General features: G+C 41.0%; 1 long non-coding RNA gene across 1 annotated transcript in view; it reads left to right on the top strand.

The window, feature by feature from the left end:
• Positions 1 to 21,309: 21,309 nt before the first annotated feature.
• Positions 21,310 to 21,951, top strand: part of LOC117368174 — a 31,921-nt gene continuing 31,279 nt past the window's right edge. The window contains exon 1 of the long non-coding RNA XR_004540918.1: positions 21,310 to 21,364. This is a non-coding gene — a long non-coding RNA (uncharacterized LOC117368174). The remainder of the gene's footprint in view (positions 21,365 to 21,951) is intronic.

The following is a 21,951-nucleotide window of genomic DNA, read 5'->3' as shown; positions in this document are numbered from 1 at the left end:
AAAAAAAGGGAAAAACAAAAGGTTGGGTAAATAATTTCAAGGCACTCTTTGTGGATGTTAATTAAAACAAAATAAATAATTTTAGAATTTTTAAAGGTCATAAGCATCCTTAAACAGATAAGTTTTTAAGAAATTTTTAAAAGCTGAGATATCTTGTTCTATTCTAATGTACTGGGGAAGGGAGTTCCACCATTGTGGACCTGCGACAGTGAAAATATCTGCTCTTCTCGTTCCGATGATTTTTAAAGAAGGGACAGATAGTAAATTTAATTCGGATGAACGTAAAGATCGTTGGGGTTTGTATGGGATCAGTGATTTAGATATGAATTGTGGTTCACTAGATATTAGAGTCTTGAAGATTAAAAACATCAGTTTGTACATAATCCTATGGTTAATTGGTAACCAATGCGCGTCTATCATCAATGGGGATACATGGTCAAATTTTTTGGCATTGTAGATAAGTTTTATAGCCGTGTTTTGGACAATTTGGAGTCTCCTTCTTTCTTTTGACTTGTTGGTCATCCCTTCTCTGAAAGCTATTAATACCCGGAGGCAATATATTTTCTCTGTTGTGCTCCCAATATATATAAGGGAAGAGCGTCTTATAGACAAATTCAAAAGCAAGTTGAAATGCTTTCTTTTTAAAGATGCTTTTAACTGCTAATTTTTTTTTTTAACTCCATCACTATTTTAATTAATTTTTATCAGATTTTTAGCATTGTCTTTTCCCTCCTTTCATTTTTTCCTTACTCGTTTCCTTTACTGTCAAAATATTGTATTTATTCCCTCATTTTCCCTTAGGGTCTGTTTTGTTTGTTGGTTGGCCTACGTTAATGAGGTTGTCTCCCTGTAATGAGATTTGTATTACATGTTTTTAAACTTGTTCATCGCTTTGTATTATGATTATGCGATCCATCAACTTTTATTAAAACTTAAAACTTGAAACTTGATGATAGGGATAGAGATTTGTATACCGCCTTTCTGTAGATTTTACAGCCACATAAAGAACATAAGAATTGCCGCTTCTGGGTCAGACCAGTGGTCCATCATGCCCAGCAGTCCGCTCACACGGCAGCCCTCTGGTCAAAGACCAGCGCCCTAACTGACACTAGCCCTACCAGCATACGTCCTTGTTCAGCAGGAACTTGTCTAACTTAGTCTTGAATCCCTGGAGGGTGTTTTCCCCTATGACAGACTCCGGAAGAGCCTTCCAGTTTTCATCCACCCTCTGGGTGAAGAAGAACTTCCTTACGTTTGTGCAAAATCTGTCCCCTTTCAACTTTAGAGAGTGCCCTCTCGTTCTCCCTATCTTGGAGAGGGTGAACAACCTGTCTTTATCTACTAAGTCTATCCCCTTCAGTACCTTGAATGTTTTGATCATGTCCCCTCTCAATCTCCTCTGTTCGAGAGAGAAGAGGCCCAGTTTCTCTAATCTTTCGCTGTACGGCAGCTCCTCCAACCCCTTAACTATCTTAGTCGCTCTTCTCTGGACTTTTTCAAGTAGTACCGTGTTCTTCTTCATGTACGGCGACCAGTGCTGGACGCAGTACTCCAGGTGAGGGCGCACCATTGCCCAGTACAGCGGCATGATAACCTTCTCCGATCTGTTTGTGATCCCCTTCTTTATTATTCCTAGCATTTTACATACAGGTACTTCAAGCATTCTCCCTGTCTGTCCCAGTGGTCTCACGGTCTATCTCAAGTTTCAAGTTTTCCTCAAGTTTTTATTAAAATTCGATGCTATCGCTTATACAATTTCTAAGCGATTTACAGATAAAAATGGGGGAACAAATAAAAAAATTTTTAAAAAACACCTGAGACAGTACAAATCAAAAGAATACAACAATACTAGTAAATGGCGTAACCAAAAGAAGACACTAAACAGGACTAACAAGATATAGAGGGAATAGGGGTAGAAATACAATCAAAATAGGATAGAGAACATAAAAGAAGCAAAACAAAAGGAAGTAGAGTGAGAGACAATTAACGTAGAACAAAATCTTTTCCAAAGAAAGGAAATGGTAAAACCAGAGGACATAATTTGAGGTTGAGGGGTGGTAGATTCAAGAGCAATGTTAGGAAATTCTACTTTATGGAGAGGGTGGTGGATGCCTGGAATGTGCTCCCGTGAGAGGTGGTGGAGATGAAAACAGTGACTGAGTTCAAAGAAGCGTGGGATGAACACAGAGGATCTAAAATTAGAAAATAATATTAAATATTGAACTAAGGCTAGTACTGGGCAGACTTGCACGGTCTGTGTCTATATATGGCCGTTTGGGGGAGGATGGGCTGGAGAGGGCTTCAATGGCTGGGAGGGTGTAGATGGGCTGGAGTAGGTTTTAACAGAGATTTCGGCAGTTGGAACCAAGCACAGTACTGGGTAGAGCTTTGGATTCTTGCCCAGAAATAGCTAAGAAGAGAAAAATTTAAACTGAATCAGTTTGGGCAGACTGGATGGACCATTCGGGTCTTTATCTGCCGTCATCTACTATGTTACTATGTTAATAAATTGGGGAGATTTTGTTTGTTGTGTTTTAAAGGTTAATATGGTGATTTTATAAGAAATCCTCTGTTTGATGGGTAACCAATGAGCTTTATATAGTAGGAGGGTCACATGATCTAATGTACCTGGGGCAGTGGAAGATTAAGTGACTTGTCCAGGGTCATAAGGAGCAGCGAGAGGTTTGAACCCACCTCCTCGGGGTGTTGAGGTTGTAGGTCTAACAACTGTGCCAAGATCATGTAGCACTGCAGCACAAACAGTCCATCACAAACACAGTATACAGTTTTTTGCATGAATGACTGTGCTTGTGATGGACTATTTGTTGCTACAGTGCTACATGATCTTGGATGGACATTGTTTTTGATACTTCAGCATGGCTGTGAATGTTGGGACTGATTGATTTTTTATCATCGGGGACTGAGAGAGTCTATTGGGGACTTTTATCAATTCTTTACTTCAGATTTTTGGAGCCAACATGTTGCAGAAGTGCAGTCCAAATCATTATATTTTTTGAGGAGTCCTTTGTGAACTTTTTCCTGTCGTTTGGGAGGACCTAATGAGTTGATTTTTGGGTTTCCACATTTGATATTTGATATTTTGGAAGAGTGGAGGTTTTATGACCTGTGAATTAATTGTTGCCTACTGTTTGAAATGAGCTTTGCTTATAACGGTAGGGCTAAGTGATGATTCTGAGGCCTTTTTTCTCCATTTTAAAGTGTTGATTGATATTTAAGACCTTCCTTATGAAAGAAGAGAGTAGGTTTTAGGTTGATTTAAGTGTTTGATTACTACTCTATCCTATATTGATTTTTTGGTAAAATGATCCTCACAATATTTATATACTACTTATAGCCTAAGTGGTTATTATATTCAAGTTCTCAAGCATTTTCCCCTATCTGTCCTAGTGGGCACACACTCTACCTAATGTACCTGGGGCAAAAGAGGATTAAGTGACTTGGCCAGGATCCCAAGGAGCAATGTGGGATTTGAACCTACAATCTTAGGCTGCTGAAGCTGTAGCTTTAACCACTGTGCCACACACTCCCCCAAACCAATGATCAGTGCTTGTTTGTCCTTTGATGCACCAATCCATCTCCCCAGAATATGAACCCCTCCCCCCTAAAGAAACAAAACTAGACATCTATAAAGAATGCATGCATCACTGTTGAAATATTTTCCATTGCCTTTCAAAGAGCGGGACTTTATTGTACTTAAGTGTAGTCATTTAATACATCTCATAGCATATAATTAGTTTGGGCACTATAGGAGGGTTAATTGGCTGCTTCCAGGAAGCTGTCAAAGTCAGTCTTGCAGTTACCATAGTCAAACACAAGAGTAAGTCCTCACTTTTGTCCAGTCCAGGTATAGGGACATTCAGGAGTGCCACCTCCAGGAAGATAGCAATTTGCTGATGCAAGATCCAAGAGATGAAGCAAAATATCCTCTCTCAAAAGCAGTAAACCAAGGGGAATCCCCATCACATATGCATATATGAACCAGGCATTCCATACTCTTGCCAGAATAACCATCCCCCATCCCTTGAATTTTACATAACTTTATTGGCATCATATACCACCGAAACAGAACTCTATCACCTTTGACACCTTCCTAGGGAACGTTTTCCCCAAATCAACTTCCCAATCATACATATATTTAAGAGAGGACCGTCTCACCATGTTAAGACAGCAATAAATTTTTGAAGTTTCCCCTTTCAGCAAAGTTGAACTCTCAAGACCTCCTTACTTTGCAAATAGTGTTTGAGTTGAAGATAAGGAAACAGAATCCTAGAAGGCAATCCAAGTTTCTATTGCAACTCTCTAAAACCAAATATCCTTTTACCTACTGGGTTCCACACCTGTCCCACACATACTATCCCTTGATTTTCCCACTGTCAAAAAAACATCCTGCTACCTCCCTGGATTAAGCTCAGCATTAAAACGGAGAGGTGTTTACTATGAGTATTGTTTCCCCTCTAGCAGCCAAGATGTAGTTGCTGCCCAGATAGACCTGGTAAAAATAGTAATGGAATCCCTTACTTTCTGCTTTACAGTCTCCCTTCTACCAGGTAGTCAGGGTAAATGCATCAGAGGTATGTCTAAACCTTCTGCCTGCTCAATATCTACCCACTGTTTGACCTCCTGTACCTACCACTCTAAAATATCCCTCAACTGAGCTGATGATTATATTTTCTAATACTGGAAACTGCAAGCTCCCTTCCACCTTACTTAAACATATAATATAGTGTGCACCCTAGGGAGGCAGCCTGCTCATATGAATCTTGATGTAAGCTGCTGAAGGAGCATCAAGTTTTTAACAGGTATCTTAATAAACAGGGTGTGAAACAGAGAGAGCAATTGGGGCAAGGTCATCATTTTAACTGTAGCAATCCATCCCATCCAAGAAATACAAAAAACACTCCACCTATCCAATGTCTTCTTAATCTTACCTAGAAGGGGGCCATAATTAAGATCATAAAGGCTGGTGCCAGGACCACCTATATTAACATCTAAATCACTGTTCTTCAACCGCCGGTCCATGGACTTGTGCCGGTCTGCAGAAAATTTCTGCCAGTCCGCACAGGGCCGGCGAGATTGAGTCAGCAGTTAAATTTCTTGCCGACTGCGGTAGTGTTGGAAGGCTGCTATTCATCCCAGCCTCGGGTGACCAAGACAGGCTGCCGACGTCGGGGCCTTCCCTCTGTGAGTCTCACCTGTTCAGAAACAGGAAGTTGAAACAAAATAGGCGGGACTCAGAGAGTGAAGGTCCCAATGTCAGCAGCCTGTCTTGATCGTCGCCCCTGCTGAGTTGCTGAAGAGGGCCGCGGGGAAGGTGCAGGAGTATGGGAGAGAGCTACAGGTGCAGGTGGAAGGGAGATGGTCAGCATGTGCGGGAGCAAGATCCTGGGGAGCCTTCGACAGTGGCTGTCTCCCCTCCCAGCAACTCTCGTACTTGCCAGGGCAGTGATTCATCGGCAACTTCCTCTTTCCTCAGGGGCAGCAATGGACCCAAGGCTGCCTAAGTAAATCACTGCTACAGGCAAGTACTGAGAGCTGTTGGAAGGGGAGGAAGCCATTGTTGGAGTTTGGGAAGCTGCTACTGGACCTGGAGGGAGGTAGAAGGAGAGATGTTGCTGTGAGAGGAGGAGGGAAAGGGATGGGAAGAGAGTTACTGTTGGATAGGGAGAGGGGGGAAGGGAGAAGGAAAAATGGAAGGAAACAGCTGGCAGGGAGGTTAGAGGGGGGAAGGGGTCAGGATGGAATGGAGAGATCAGATGAGGGAAAGGGGAGAGAGAGGAATGAGAAAGTAGAGAGAGATTGATGCTGGAAAGGGAGTCAGCAGAGAAATGAGAGAGGGATAAAGATGCTAGATCTGGTGTAGGAGAGATAAAAATGAAGAAAGCAGTGAAGCTGGAATGAATCATGTAAAAATGAGAGAGGAGGCACAGGCTGGAAGGAAAGGGGAGAGGGGCATAGAAAGAAGTCAGATACATATGGAAGGGGGAGAGGGCAGACAGTAGATGGAACGGGCAGATGCTGGATTGAAGAGACAGGGCAGACGCTGGAAGGAAAAGAGTGAAAAGAAGATGAAAGCAGAAACCAGAGACAACAAAAGGTAGAAAAAATAATTTTATTTCTATTTTGTCATTAGAATATATCAGATTTGAAATATATATCCTGCTAGAGACATAACTGGGGACTGCAAAGCCCAGGCAGTGCTTCTTTAGCTTCCAGCTGGCTTAGGGCTCTCTTGGATCAGTGGACACTCCCCTAACACTATTCCTGTGTGACTGCAGTATTCTGTTAGCATGATATTTCTGGGTAGCATTCTGTAATAACTTGGCTTGTTCAGTTTTCTTGATAGTAGAGGGGATATATGTGAAGGGGAGGGGAGACAGGGGTTTTGTTGGTCCTTGTTCTGTATATATTTGTATTTATAAAATCACAATTGAACAGAATATTGTTTCTTTTTATACTTTAATAAAATACATTCAATATAAAATCATAACTGCGGCTTGTGCAGATGGGATCAGATGGTTTGCGGGGACCGAGCTCACGGAGATGAGGCGGAAATATTTTTTTTTTATTTCAGTCTTAGTAGTTTGCTGGTCCACAAAATAATTCTTTTATTTCTGCCGTTCCACGGATGTAAAAAGATTGAAAAACACTGATTTAAATAATGAATAGAGGATGTTACCCAACAAAACAGAAACCTAGCCTGCATATCTACCAATTGATACTCAGATAAAGTCACATTAAGTATCTCAGACTTATGCACATTGATCTTAAACCCAGAAACATGCCCAAAGCATTCCAATTCATGCATACACATTGGGAAAGAATCCTCTGGCTGAGATAAAGTAAAAAGAAGATCATCTGCAAACATGCTGAATTTATATTCATGCTCATAAATTCTAATGCCCCTGCTGGAAGGCTGCTCCCTCACAGTCCCTGCAAGAGCTTCAATAGCCAGAGCAAACAGGAGAGGCAAGAGGGGACACTTCTGCCACATCCCACAAAATAATTCAAAAGTGTTAGAATAGCTACCCTTGATCTTAATACAAGCTACAGGTGTAGAATAAAGAACCTGAATCCATTCTAGCGAACGGGGTCCCAGGCCCATCATGCCCAATGCTTTAAACCAAAATTACTAGGAGACCCTGTTAAGGACCTTCTCTGCATCTATAGAGAGGAATACAGGTCCTGCCATAAAGACCTAGCCCTCCCAACCAAGTTCAATACCCTCTGGAGGTTATCACTAGTCTGTCGACCCTGTATTAAACCGGATTGATCCGGATATGCTAATCTGAGAAGCACACTAATTAGCCGAACTGCGAGTACCACCACCCGGAGGGAAATTGTTCCATAAGACTCACAAAAAGCCAGATCCTTCCCCTCTTTAGGGATTACCATAACACCAGTCAGTCTCATAAAATATGGGAGTCTATTTCCCCTCTCCAAGGAATTAAAAAGTCACAATATAGATAGAAAAAGAAAGTCCTGAAATCTTTTATAAACTTGATCATAAACCTGTCAAGTCCCAGGGACTTCCCCGACCACATAGAGCATAACATTTGTTGAATTTCATTACCAGTGATTAGCCTGTCCAAAAGTTCAGCCTTGTTCAGATCTATCTGATGTAAATGAACAGTGTTTAAATAAGGTGCATCTCTCCTGCAGCCACCGATGTTTCTGGTGTATAAAGAGTCTTATAGAACTCCACAAAATGAACACAAATATCATGCTCGCTCTACATAAAGCTCCCATCTACCTTTCAAATTCATAAAATATTCTTTATTTTTCAAACTTGTAACCTATGAGCCAACAACTTACTAGCCTTGTTGCTAAACTCAAAAGAAGTTTGACGCAGCAACTTTAGATGATATTGAAACTCCTCCATTTCTCTCTCCCTAAGGCATATATGGGCCTCCTCCAGCTCCAACCTCACTTCCCTCCTACCCAGACACTCTTTATGTACCCCCTCTAAGGTATCAACCAGCTGGTACAGCCTTCACAACTCTTCCTGAGGAATTTATGTGGATAACAAAAAAGTTTTCCAGATGAATCCCTCAAACCAAAAATGTATCTTCTTTTGGCAAGCAATCGTGCTTATGCTGTTTCATAGCACACCTACTGCAGGTTAAAGGGATGTGGCAGGATTAACACGAGGAAAGCAAAGCAATTCATAGGAAAAGCAGCTGCAGAGTCTACATGTACTTAACTTACCCTTTTCACTAGCTCTAAAACCGTCAAAGTTTGCTGATCCTGTAAACCAGTGGTCTCAAACTCAAACCCTTTGTAGGGCCACATTTTGGATTTGTAGGTACTTGGAGGGCCTCAGAAAAAAATAGTTAATGTCAATTTTGCATGACAATTTTGCATGAGGTAAAACTCAATAGTTTATAAATCTTTCCTTTTGGCTAAGTTTTAATAATAATATTGTAATTTATAGCTAAAGAGACATATGATCCAAGAAATTGTTTTATTTTACTTTTGTGATTATGATAAACATACCGAGGGCCTCAAAATAGTACCTGGCGGGCCGCATGTGGCCTCCGGGCCGCGTGTTTGAGACCACTGCTGTAACTATCCAGACATTTGGAAAACTGGCTCTAAATTTTTTCAGAAGACTCCCCTCATCCATTTCTGCCAAGACTAGGCCTGTCAATCTTTTCTTCTCTCTTTCCCTTAGGCTCCTTTATTTGTTTGCTCTCTTTCTTTCTCTAAGAGCACACAACATCCAACAGATGGCTCTGAAGTGGCAAAAGGGAACTTTCTCTGGCCTATCGCTTTTATAAAGCAGGTTATTCAGGCTGTATTTTCGGCTTGCAGCTGGTGATAATTTCCTGACATTATTTTCAGTGCGTGCCTTTTCACAACTTATCTCATTTTAATTAATAGCACCTGCTTACTCAGTTTTGTGCTCTCGCCACATTTGCATGCCATTTGCATTCTGCGCAATGTAGCAGGGCATTAATGTACAGGCACTTACGATGTTCATTCATTTGCATGCTCATTTCCATTTTGGTTTCTTTTCATGGAATAAAGTTATTGCCGCAGTAAAAGAATTGTTTACTGAGCAATAACTCCTTCCAGCAATAGTTGAAAGCATTCCAAAAGCAAATATTTTAAAGCGAGGAAAAAAAAAGAAAGTGTTGCACAGAGCACTTTGGGCTTGATTTTATAATAAGGCACCTATGTGGAATATCCAAAAAGGCATCTATTTATTCATAAAGGCACTTAAGAAAGAACTCAGAAAAATTATTAATGGTGATGGGAGAGTGTGGTGCAGTGGTTAAAGCTACAGCCTCAGCACCCTGAGGTTGTGGGTTCAAACCCACACTGCTCCTTGTGACCCTGGGCAAGTCACTTAATCCCCCCATTACCCTAGGTATGTTAGATAGATTGTGAGCCTGCTGGAACAGAGAGGGAAAACTGCTTGAGTACCTGAATAAATGCAAGTAAACCGTTCTGAGCTCCCCTGGGAGAACAGTATAGAAAATTGAATTAAAAAAATAATCCAAATACTCCTTATCAAATCGTGCAATGACTTATTGGGTAGAATTATTTCATATGAGTGACAGTAATAATGGGACTGTCGTAGTAGACTTCAAAATTCATTCACATGTCCATCATATTTGAACTATCGTCTGCAAGTATAATCGTCAGCCCCATGTTTTAGCCAAATTCTTTCCCTAACAACGTTTTCAGAAATAACACATAGATATGTGCAAAATGAAAAAGCCATTCTGACAAAAATTCTTCATTGTCCCAAAAATATATAGAAAGTGCTTAACTTTACAGCAAACAAAAAATACCAATGCAATCACATTTTGAGCACTGGTCTGCTTCAGGGTGTTGCATTCCACAGAGTGGCTTATTCATGATTAACCGATATGCGTAAAATATAAAATCAAATTCATGCATTAAAAAATCAGTATTCAAAAGCACACCGACCCCAAAAACTCATACTTGTAACTAAATGATTCCACTATCTTCAACCCAGTGACTTCAGAGAATCCAGAACAAAATGATGCACAAGCACATACACAAACGTACAGATGAATCTGCCAATTTAAATCACTCCTATGACAGCCATTTCACCAGTCATAAAAGAGTTAACCATTCAGTGGTTTCATGCAGTCTTCCTGGTTAGATAGCCTTTAATATCTATATCAATAAGTTAAAATTTGTTCACAGTTGCCATTCCTGTGCAATGCAGGAATACTATCTATCACATACTATCTAATATCATCCAAAGAATGCACATTTTTTGATAATATCAAAGAATTTTTGTCACTTTGGCTTGTTCATTTTGCACACATCTATGCATTATAATTTTAAAAAACAGTTGTTAAGAAAATAATTTTGCTTAAATATAGGAGTGGTGATTGTAGATGGTGGTTCTAATGTGATGGGCATATGAATAAATTTGAAGCCTCTGATAATATGGCCACATTATTACTACCACTCATAATTATTTCTAAGGTGAATTTAGATTTGTATTTTATAAAGGCAACATACTTTAGTGTGCCATTATAAAATAGGCTCTAAGAACTAGCCCAGTAAAGCAGAAATCCTCTTGCACAAATTTGCATCTATTTTGAGTCAGCTGAAAATGTGTGCATGTATTTTAATATTTATATATCACATATGGCCTAAGTGGTTTACATTCAGATACTCAAGCATTTTTCCCTATCTCTCCTTGTGGGCTCACACGCTACCTACTGTACCTGGGGTAATGGGGGATTAAGTGACTTGTCCAGGGTCACAAGGAGCAGTGTGGGATTTGAACCCACAACTTCAGGGTGCTAAGGCTGTAGCTCCTAACCCATTGCACCACACACTTGGGTATTTTAGATATATATATCACAATTCTGTCCAGCTATGTCCTGGGAATGCCAGTGCTTGATCCACATAAAAGCAGATGCTCTTTTCATGCTCTACTGTTTACATGAGTTTACCCATGTACAGTTTTATAAGAGCCCTTTCCACATGAACGAAGCTCTATAAAATTACCCCCTGTACAACTTGCTTTCAGAGGAGAGACCTGGATTCTAGAACTGGTTCCAACAGGAGACAGAATGCCCAAAACAGTCCACACTAGATTGCCCTATGTTGGCACTGTGCGAGAAAATGTACAAAACCAAGTAACTGTAATAACTGTAAATCTCTCCTGATCTGTCTAGCAAATAACTATACAGGATTTCATATACCTTGATGCAGTTATTCATACGGCTCTTGTTATTAGATAAGGGAATAGTTCTGTATTCAGTTGGAAACCATGCGTGGTTTTTTGACACACTGAACTGAAGTGCTTAAGGTAAAACCAATTCTATAACACTTTTTTTTAAATTATTGTTATTACAGTATTAGTGAAGCAGTTTTCCTGAGAGTATCAGTACTTTGGGGTGAAAAGTATCTATTTGATACATGAGGCTATTCTGCTTTTCAACCTTGGTTGTCTGAATTATTATCTTCATAAAGCACATATCCCAATATTTTAAAAACCTCCCAAGAGATTCTAAAACTATCCTCAAACCATAAGGCTGGTGGAATTTCCAGGTTTCTCATTAAGCTAAATAGGTTCTTTCGCCCTTATTATTCTTTGACACTGAATTCTTTATTCCTTTCCTAAACACATCAATGCAAAATAGAACCATTAGGAGGAAAGGGCTTTCAGATAAAGTACTGCCTTCTAGGTCCTTAATGACGCACTGGTCTCGAAAACTTGGAGCTGTTTCACTCATTTTGAGAATAAGAGTGATATGTATCTCTATCATTCTGTAAAATGAGTTATGAAATAAATAAAACCTTGAACCTTAACATGCATATGGAGCAATTTGTGTAACACAAAGGTCCATTTCCAAAGAGTTGCTAAGCAGAGATAATTGGCTAATTTTAGTCAATTATTTTTGGGCAAATTTTTAGCAGAACCTAACCAGCTAGAGTTCCAGCTGAAAAAAAAAATGTTATTCTACCTGGTCAAAATTTGACCAGCTAAAATTAATGCAGCTGTCTTCCCCTGGCTAAACAAAGTTAGTGGTGGGGAAAAAAAGGCACTAGAAACAGAGAAATAGAGAAAATGACAGCAGATATAAACAATATGATCTATCCTGTTGCTCATCCATAATCATCTATTATCTTCCTTCCTTTCCCTTAGAGATCCTCTGTGCTCATCACATGATTTCATGAAGTCAAATGCAATCTTAGTCTCCCCCATCTACACTGGGTGACCATTCTATACATCCACTACCCTTTCTCTAAAGAATTATTTCCTTAGATTACTCTTAAGTCTATCCTCTTCCACCTTCAACTTATGCCCCCTAGTTGCAGAACTACCGTTCAATTGAAAAAGGCCCGTCTCTTGTGCATTTATATAAAGGAGATATTTAAATTTCTGTATCCTAACTCCCCTCTCCTGCCTTTTTTCAAAGTATAATTAACTCTTTTTTTTTTTTAACCGTTAAGCCTTAGGCAAAAGTTACTTAACAAAAATTCTGTATTTGTTGGTAGATCCAGGTCAGGATAGGCATTCACTTGGGGACTATTACCACTATGGATCCATACTCTCCATATTTTTCATGCAGGCCAGGCCAGTCCTGGATTTCTGAACCAATAAAAATCAGAAATAACAATGGCATAGGCTAGAAAATGACATGGTAGCCATTACTTCAGGAAATTTCTCGGTATTACCACAGTACTGATAGACCGTTCTATGGTATTGCTGCAGGAACAAGAACCAATACTTCAATCATCCCATGGTAATGGGGCCCTACCTTAAAATCCTACCTTAAAAATCCTGGTGGTCTAGTGGTCCATTCAGGGGCAGGAAAGATCCCCACTCTTTCCTGCCCACTGATACCACTACACTCTCCACTAATACATTTTCAAAATGGCTACTGAGACTTCATGCGGCAGCCTTGCAATACTTCTGTGAATCTTGTGAGGCTACAGCATGAAGTCTTGGCAGCCATTTTGAAAATGTATTATCAGCGAGTCTAGAGGCAGCAACAGGCAGGAAAGAGTGGGATCTATCCTGCCCCTGAAGAGGTCATTAGACCACCAGTATTTTTAAGGTAGGTCTGGGAAGAAGAGGAGAGAAATAGCAGGAAAGGGGTGAGGGGCATGGAGAGGGAAGGAAAGGAAAGAGATGCCTGTCCAGGAAAGGGGAGAGATGCCAGACCAGGGAAGGGCAGGAGAGAGATGCCAGATCAAGAAAAGGGAAGATGCCAGACGAGGGAAGGGCAGGAAAGGGAAGGGAAGAGATGCCAGACCACAGAAGGACAGGGAAGAGAAGGGGAGAGATTACATTACATTGGTGTCTTTTATTTCACCAATACTTTGCAATTCTAGGCACATTACAAAAAGAGGAGATTCTAGTCATATCCAGCAGATTACAAGACAGCTATTTGGTTGGAATGTTTAGGGTCTGGAGATAGATTGAGGTAATCAGTTATATCATGAACTTGTTGATGTTGGGGGGGAAGGCTTATGGGCCAGCCGCATGCAATCGCTGAACATGCCTGGCTCATCCCTATGTGGAGTTGTTGTTGCTGCTGCGGCAGCGAGGGAATGGAGCATGTCGGTAGGGTCGGCTTCGGGGGTGGGGGAAGGTGCAGCGGGCGGAGAGGCAGGGAGGCTTTATTGGGGGGGCAGGCAGGCTTCGGTGCCTGCAGCTTCTTTGGACAGGTCGGCTTCGGGGGAGGGAGGGAGGAAGGGGTGTGGGGTGGTGCAACTTAATGGAACAAAGGCTGGAAGGCAGGGAGTGGGAAGGGGCATGAACTCGACACAGAAAGAAAGGGGGCATGAACATGGGACGCAGAATGGAGAGAAGAAGTGGACACTAAAATTTAGTGATGTGTCAGTTTTGAGAATTTATATCTGTTGTATATATTTTACACTATATTTGTCTATTTTTCTATAGTTGTTACTGAGGTGACATTGCATATTTAAAGTCATCTGCCTTGACCTCTTTGAAAAAAACCCTGAATATAAATGATAATTAACATTTTTGCTGCGTACAGTGTGCTTTGTATTTTTTTTTAAATTTTGTGGTTACCATTGTATATTAACAAGATTATATTGTATGTATATGAAAAATGAATGGAAGAAATTGCATTACAATTAATACTATTATTATGGGGGTGGAGTCAGGTAGAGTTTGAGCAGGTCTGGAGTAGAGCTTGGGCAGGGGTACTCAGTTGGTATTTGTTAGGCTTAGGGCAGGGGTGTCCAATGTCGGTCCTCGAGTGCCGCAATCCAGTCAGGTTTTCAGGATTTCCCCAATGAATATGCATGAGATCTATTAGCATACAATGAAAGCAGTGCATGCAAATAGACCTCATGTATATTCATTGGGGAAATCCTGGAAATCCTGAAAATCCGACTGGACTGCGGCCCTCGAGGACCGACATTGGACACCCCTGGCTTAGGGGGTACTTGGCTTGAAGAAGTTGAGAAACACTGATCTAGCGGTCCAAATGATTCTTTTCCTGGCTTCTTGCTTTTAATATATAGTATCTAAAAAAAGATTTTACTATATGTTTTTGTTTCCAGTTTAATCCTCTTTTCAAGGTCTCTCTCTGCATTTCTTATCAGCACCTTGCATTTGACTTGCCATTCTTTGTGCTGTTTTGTTTTGTTTTGTTTTTTAGTCGGATCCTTCTTCCACTTTTTGAAGACAAGAACATAAGAATAGTCTTACTGGGTCATAGCAATGGTCTATCTAGCCCAGTATCTGATCTTCACAGTGGCCAATTCAGGTCACAAGTACCTGGCAAAAACCCAAATGGTGTCAACATTACATGCTACTGATCCAGGGAAAGCAGTGACTTCCCCCATGTCTCTCTTAATAGAAGACTATGAACTTTTCTCCAGGAACTTGTCCAAACCTTTTTTAAAACCAGCTACATTAACTGCTCATACCACATCTTCTGGCAATGCATTCTGGAGCTTAACTATTCTCTAAGTGAAAAAAATATTTCCTCCTATTGGTTTTAAAAGTATCTCCCTGTAACTTCATTTGATGTCCTCTAGTCTTTGTAATTTTTGATGGCGTAAAAAAGGATTTTCTTTTAGCTCTAATAGCTTCCTTCACCTCACTTGTCAACCATGCCAGATGCCATTTGTTCTTCCTTCCTCCTTTTTTTAATACCTGGAATATTTAGGCTGGGCTTCCAAGATGGTATTTTTGAATAACATCCACACATGATCTAAATTTTTGATTAGGTTTATCTTCCTATAGTTCAGGGGTTAGCTAGATAAGGTTTCTATAGTTCCAAAAGTGCACTTAGGGACGAGCTGGTAATCTGATTTCATTTTGATTTGGTAAACCTACTCGTTGTAGGAAACTGTCATTAGTTGCTAACAGTTATAGGCTGTTTTTTACCAAGCTGTACTAGAGGTTTTTAGCGCAGTAAATACTTCATTGCTCATAGAATTCCAATGAGCATCAGAGCACTTACCTCGCTGACCCATGCTAAAAAACCTCTAGCGCAACTTTAAAAAAGAGGGAGATAATTTGCAATGAATATGCTAATAAGAATTATATTGCCAAATATGCTTTTGTTTTCTATATTTATTATGCTCCAATAAATATATTTTCAAAATACTAGTGCTCAGTCTTCTTATTGCCAGACAATAATCTGATCCTGAGACAAAAGAGGTATAAATCATTTCCATAGGTCATTAGCTCCCTAAAGCAGTGGTTCCCAACACTGTCCTGGAGGACCACCAGGCCAATTGGGTTTTTGGGCTAGCCCTTATGAATATGCATGGGGCAGATGTGCATGCCTATCACTTCCATTATATGCAAATCTCTCTCATGCATATTCATTAGGGCTAGCCTGAAAACCCGATTGGCCTGGTGGTCCTCCAGGACAGAATTGGGAACCACTGCCCTAAAGGACTGAAAAAAGTACAGCCAGCAGCTGGAACTACTTATAGTATGGAAAGGGACTGTTCATACCAGGCCCTGGATGATTATAAGAATGCAGAGGAGCACAGAGAGGGACTGCTTGAACTGCTATGGACAAATGTGGGAAGATGGAGGAGTGGACAGATTAACCACTTGCACAGACTTTCTGTGAATTGTGGAAAGGTGGGAATCATGTACATATGCCCAGCTGCAGCAGGATGTATGCAACATGCTGACAGCAGTTATTATGATGGGCTGGGGCTGATTTGATGGAAAGTATCTCATGTTCTTTTTCTTCTTCCTATTTCTCCAGGGTAAGCGTCCTAGGAGAGCACCCCCCCCCCCCTCCGCCCCCATCATGGTTTCAACCTGCCATCATTCCTATCTTGGGCTGTTCTTGCCCAGCTCTATCAGCAATGTTCAGGGCCGCCATCAGAAATTTCTGGGCCCCTTACTGAGCAATCCTATTGGGCCCCCCCCCATGCACCCCTTCCCCCCCCTTTTGTCCGGGGGGGGGTGCTATCAGGAAATCGGCAGGGGACAAAAAAAAGTATGACAGCAGTGTTTATTGTTTATTGTTGTGCACAGCAGAAGCATAATACAGGAATTTGTGCTATGGTGGCCTAGGACCAATGTTTCCTCTAAGGATTGATGAGGTGTGTGCAAAAAAAAATATGCATGAGCGACAAGTTACATACTCCACAAATTTATGAGCAGGCACGGAGGACGCATTTTTAAACAAATGTAGTTTATCCTTGTACTCCTTATGTATTTTTAATCATCTATGGATATGTTTGTATGTTTATTGTTCAAATGGTTTTATTTATTTCCCCAAATTTATTTTTGTTATACGCATTGAAAATATTTGATATTGCGTTTAAATCAAAATCTCAATAAACTTGAAACTTGAAATGAGTGCCCGTGAGATTGTGGGAGGGTTAAATACTCAAAACTTAGAAGAATAACAATTTACTTAAAGTTTTTGCTACGCCAGCTTTCTGGTATCTTTACAAACAGTGGTGTACCTAGCATATGTAACACCCGGGGCCCATCATTTTTTGGCACCCCCCCCCCCCCATCTGTAAGAAAAACATGATTTTTAGTAACAAACCACATGTCACACATGAGTACCTAGGAAAAGGCAGCATCTTACATACTGCAGTGAGCAGTACATCAATACACCCATTGTAAAACTAAACAAGCCAGACCAGCACAGATCAATCCTACATCGTCAATCCTAACAGAAAACCATGTCTTTCAAACACAAAGAACACAGAAAACACCTTCGCTTAGTATGGAATATGTCATCACAAACGAACCCCTCCCCCTTTTACAAAACTGTAGTGTGGATTTTAGCCACGGTGGTAACAGCCCTGACGCTCATAGAATTCTGAGCATCAGAGCTGCTACCACCACGGCTGGTGCTAAAAAACGCTCCACAGTTTTGTAAAAGGGGGGATAAAATAGAAATACACAGTTTCAATGCTCTAGCTCAGAGATGCCCAAACTTTTTGGGCTTGCGAGCTACTTTAAAATGACCAAGTCAAAATGATCTACCAAAAATAAAATAAAAAAACACAAAACACACTATACGCTGAGAAAATGTTAATTATCATTCCTATTCTGGGTTTTTTCAAAGAGATCAAGGCAGATGACTCTATGCATTGTCACCTCAGTAACAACCATACAAAAATAGACAAATATACCCCCCATCCTTTTTATTAAACCACAATAGCAGTTTTTAGCGCAGGGAACTGCGCTAAATGCCCAGCGCTGCTCTCGACGCTCATAGTCTCCCTGCACTAAAAAACACTATTGCGATTTAGTAAAAGGGGGCCATAGTGCAAAATATAGACAGCATATATAAATTCAGACACATTTTGATCACTAAATTGAAAATAAAATCATTTTCCTACCTTTGTTTGGTAATTTCATCTGGTTGCACTTTATTCTTCTGACTGTGCATCCAATATTTCTTCCCTTCTTTCAGCCTCCTGTATGCTTCCTCTCCTCCAGACCTCATTCCCTCCCCCAACTTTTTCTTTCTTTCTCTTTGTCTGTCTTTCTCTGATTCTGTGCCCCATTTTTTTGCTTTGTTTCTGGTTCCCTGTCCCCCCCCTTCTTTCTTTCTTTCTTCCTTCCTTCGTGCCCCATTTTTTGCTTTTTTTTCTGGCTCCCTGTCCCCCCCACCTTCTTTCTTTCTTCCTTCCTGCCTCCCCCATGCCACCACCGCCGCGGAATGGGCTGCTGCCGCTGCCGCAAATGGGAACAGGCCGAAATGTCCCTGCTTCTCCTCGCCCGACGTCAATTCTAACTTCGGAAAGGACATTCCGGGCAGCCAGGCAGCGATTGGCTAGCCAGAACGTCCTCTCGACGTCAGAATTGACGTCGGGCCGCCGCGAGAGTTGGTCGGCCCAGCAGGGAGATCAAAGACACGGTGCCGGCCTGATCCCCGATGGCAGCAGTGAGAAGGGAAGGGAAGCAGGTTGGGCACCACTGCTCTAGACCAGTGATTCCCAACCCTGTCCTGGAGGAACACCAGGCCAATCGGGTTTTCAGGCTAGCCCTAATGAATATGCATGAGAGAGATTTGCATATGATGGAAGTTATAGGCATGCAAATTTGCTTCATGCATATTCATTAGGGCTAGCCTGAAAACCCAATTGGCCTGGTGTTCCTCCAGGACAGGGTTGGGAACCACTGCTCTAGACGAGCCGCGAGCCGTACGCTAAGGAGAACAGTTGACCGCCCCCCCCCCTTGGTACGCCACTGGAGCAGCAGCGTGTCTGGCCGGCTCATTCGTTCAAAGCCGCGGGTGGCGGCTTCTTGCGAGATCCGTGCCTGCGTCTGAAGCCTCTCTGATGGTGTGACGTCAGAGAGGCTTCCGATGCAGGAGTGGATAGCGCAAGGAGCCGCCAACCCGCGGCTTTGAACGAACGAGCCGGCTGCTGCTCCAAAAGAAGAATGATCGCCTCCAGACCGCGGGCCACAAATAAAACCTGGAGAGCCACAAGCGGGCCGTGTGTTTGAGACCGCTGCCTTAGAGGGAATACTGCCTAGGACCCTGGGGGAGCCCGGGCCCCCTGTCACCTCCGGGCCCCTGAATGCAGGACTGGTAGTACTGCCCTGATGGCGGCCCTGGCAATGTTCCTCCTTGGAAACTTCTAGATATGAACTGATGTGGAACTAAAGTAGGGTTACCATATGGCTCCAGAAAAAAGAGGATGGCTTGAGACATCCAGGTTTTTACTTCATTGAAAGCAATGGAAGTAAAACCTGGATGTATCCATCTGTCCTCCTTTTTCTGAAGCCATATGGTAACCCTAGTAAAGCGTTGCTGTTTCTCAATGCGCTGAGGGCCACCCATGAGCTGAGTCAGGAGATGTACATAACACAGATAACTTTCTGTGCTCTGTGGGATGTCTGGAGTTTTTTTATGTTTGTTTGTTTTTATTCTTATCCATTCCTTTCCTTTCCTATAGTCTTTCTTCCACAGGGACCCTGAATTTTGCTCTGAAACATTTTCAAGCACTGAACTTCCTGCACTCTACAGTAGAGACCTCACAGTGCCCTCTGATGCTGTTAAGTTTTCCAGACTGCTTAAGATGTGCATAGCACAGAAGCTCATTTTGGTAGAAGGTAGAGAGACATTTACGAAGGTTTCAAAATAGAATCAAATCTTCACTGGAACTTTTTAGGAAGAGCTTAGGAGAAAATTGAGACCAAAAAAGTATAAAAAAGAAACTGCAACCAATCTGACTACAAAGCTAAAATGCCCAGACAAAGATAGAATAGGCAAAAATAATGTATTTAGATCAGGGGTGTCCAATGTTGGTCCTCGAGGGCCGCAATCCAGTCGGGTTTTCAGGATTTCCCCAATGAATATGCATGAGATCTATTAGCATACAATGAAAGCAGTGCATGTAAATAGACCTCATGTATATTCATTGGGGAAATCCTGAAAATCCGACTGGACTTCGGCCCTCGAGGACCAACATTGGACACCCCTGATTTAGATATTTAATGATTGAAATGTGAATTCTTTAGGAAATATGCATCCTTTCCATTTTTGCATTTTGCACAGTATAAAAGGAAATGCATTTTTTTCTCTTCTTTCAGTTTTGCACCACTGATAGAGTCTGGGGGGGGGATGTCAATATTCTAGGGCAGGGGTAGGGAACTCCGGTCCTCAAGAGCCATATTCCATTTGGGTTTTCAGGATTTCCCCAATGAATATGCATGAGATCTATTTGCATGCACTGCTTTCAATGCATATTCATTGAGGAAATCCTGAAAACCCGACTGGAATACAGCTCTCGAGGACCAGAGTTCCCTACCCCTGTTCTAGGGGTTCCTGCCTGGTTAAATTGCTTGTGACCACCTAACCAGATTTAACCAGACAGTACTAGTGCTGCCCAATTCAGGGAAAAATTATTCGATTTGGTCCATTGAATTGATTTTTCCATTTGATTCAATTCACTTTTCCCTCCCAATAGGGCTTTTTTTTCCAAATGTCCTGGCAGATTTATTATTGTAGCCTATTTACTCACCCCAACCCTCTTTGTTCTCTCCAGCTGTTTGACACTTTTTGGTCATAATCATTTTTTGCATATGATATTCTTTTATATTTATTACATCTATCCTGTAGTTTAATGTGCTTTTTAAATTTTGTATTCAGTAGAAAAATGTCTGACGTATCTCAAAGATATTATATATTTTAAAGAAACATTTTGTTTCTACTTCCTCTGGGATTTTTTTTTTTTAATATATTAGCAATTGCGAAGTGAACATACAACCAGTAGTGAAGAGAGCATATGAGATATATGCTAAGTATAGTGTGACCATATGGCTCCAGAAGAAAGGGAACGGCTTGAGACATCCGGGTTTTACTTCCATTGAAAGCAATGGAAGTAAGGAGAACAGATTGAGACATCTTGGTTGCTTTCAATGGAAGTAAAACCCAGATGTCTCAATCCGTCCCCTTTTTTCTGGAGCCATATGGTCACACTATGTAGCTACTTTTTTTTATAAAATTCAGGGTTGGACAATATTTTCTTTGCAACCCCTTTTTATACACATTTTTTCTTTATTTCTTCTTAGTGTGGTGTGATCTTTACACTGCATCACATGTGTTTTTGAGTCTTAAGTGACGTCATCACATCATCCAGCATGTGTTGTTTTATAATATCGCATACTGAGAGTACCCTACTTTTTAAATGAGCACTGTTTTTTATTGAGTATATTAGTTTTTATTTGTGTCAGGGTGTGTTTTTCAGTAATTCATCTTCAAATACGATTACGGAGTGACATCATTTACGTCACCTGGGGGGAGTTCATTGGATACCACATTGTATAAATGCATCAGATTACGAGCATTCATTTTGAATAAACAAGCAACGTGCACGTCTTTTTGACAGTAGCTATTTCTTCTACAAATAGCCACAAGTAAGTTTGTCATTCCCATTCTTCCAAACCTGTTTAGTATTGTTAGTTTGTTAAGTACTTTTGAAATGTTTTTTTGTCAGCAGCTTGACAAACTTTGGAAAAGTTACAGTTTGAACAAACTTTAAGCCAAAATTGCTCAGTCATTATACTTTCTTGTTTGTTTTTCTGTATGCACCTTTCCATACTACATTCCTTTTTTAAAATGAGGACAGCAGTTTTCATTGGTTATATTAACTTTTATGTGTTTTAAGATGTGGTATTTATCAATACTTTTTATTACATGAATACGGAGTGACGTCATTACGCCGCTCGGGGTGGTTCTCGATACCTCACATAGCATAAATGTGTCAGATTGCGGGCATTCATTTTTAACAAACGAGCAACGCATATGTTCTATATCAGCAGTCTTTTTCTGCAGGTTGATATAAGTAAGCTTATTCTTGCTTCCTTTTGCACTTTCTTTTAAAGTTTTGTGTTTTATTTTTAGCTTTTAGGTATATTGAAATGCTTTTTTTGGTAGCGGTTGGATAAATATTGGGTTCCTCTCAGTGTCTTCAGCGTGTATAAGACTTGCATAGCCATTGGTG

Source organism: Geotrypetes seraphini, chromosome 1, assembly GCF_902459505.1.
Source record: "Geotrypetes seraphini chromosome 1, aGeoSer1.1, whole genome shotgun sequence".
NCBI lineage: Eukaryota > Metazoa > Chordata > Amphibia > Gymnophiona > Dermophiidae > Geotrypetes > Geotrypetes seraphini.
This window is presented reverse-complemented; position numbering and strand designations above follow the sequence as displayed.